Here is a 1,325-nt window from a genome sequence, read left to right on the forward strand (position 1 = left end):
TGGCCAAGGAGGCACCCTTCTGTGCAGAAATAAAATTGCTTTGCTAAGAATCTGTTGTTCGAGTTGTAGCAGGACAAGCCACAGACAAAACTCCTCAGACACCAAGTTAAAGAAGGAAGAGGTTTATTCGGCCGGCAGCATTGGTAAGACTCCTGTCTCAAGAGCCAAGCTCCCCAAGTGAGCAATTCCTGTCCCTTTTAAGGGCTCACAGCTTTAAGGGGGTCCATGTGAGAGGGTTGTGATCGATTGAGCAAGCAGGGGGTACGTGACTGGGGGCTGCATGGACTGGTGGTCAGAATGAAACAGAACAGACTGGGAAGTTTCACAATGTCTTTCTATAATCTACAGATAACATCAGTTGCTAGGTCAGGGGTCGAATTTTAACTACCAGGCTTAGGTCAGGCAGGCCCAGGCCTGGTTTCAGGTCTGGTTGCTTGCTTTCAGGTCTGGTTCGTAGGCGCCGGGCTACCTGCCTTTAGTTTTGCTTCTCTTTCCTTTTCTGAATATAAAACAATATGAGAGGGTCTGTCTCTCTTCTCTCAGAGTGTTCAATTTCCTTAGGATTTTGAGTTTCATTCCTCACACACCCTTGAAACCCCCTACACTCACACAGATACACACACGGAGGGCACCCATGCATGCAGGCACGTAGCACATGTGAACACATATATACACACATGTGTGTTCCTGTCTGGCTTTCACCTCTGGGGCTACAGAGATTGGAGGAAATCAGGAGAGGAGACAGGGGGAGCCAAAGGAGAGTATCGAGCAGAGGAGAGGGGCCCGTTAGGAGAAGAGGCCACGCTTCCCAGGAGACCAGGGAGCTCCCTTTCCTGCTGCGACTCTCTAAAATCCTATGTTTATCTTCTTGGACTTGGGAATCGATTCTCCAATAGTGAAACCAGATGGACTCTGGTTTCAGATGGACATATCTTTCTGGGGGTTGAATTCCTGTGGAGACTTGAGCTGAACGTATGAGTTCTCTGTGGCCCTTCTGGACTCTTCTTGCCTTCAGTGATAAGGGAAGAATGAGGTATACACTCGGGGTTCAGATTTGTATGGAGATGAAATTTATTAGAATGGGAGGCAAAAAACAAAAAATGGAGGGGATCAGTGCGGGAAAGAACCATACATGTTGACGTCCCCTGAACACTTACAGAACTATCCCCTGTTCTTCCTCATCTATAGTCATGAAACTGGTGGGTTTGTTTAATTAGTTATTTCTGATCTCTTTACACTCTCAGAGAATGTAAGGGGTCAGCAGATTTCCGCTGAAGCCACCTCAGAGCTGGGGTGTGCAAATGTGTGGTGACCACATTTGTCTT

This window comes from Mandrillus leucophaeus, unplaced genomic scaffold, assembly GCF_000951045.1.
Source record: "Mandrillus leucophaeus isolate KB7577 unplaced genomic scaffold, Mleu.le_1.0 Scaffold10, whole genome shotgun sequence".
Lineage (NCBI taxonomy): Eukaryota > Metazoa > Chordata > Mammalia > Primates > Cercopithecidae > Mandrillus > Mandrillus leucophaeus.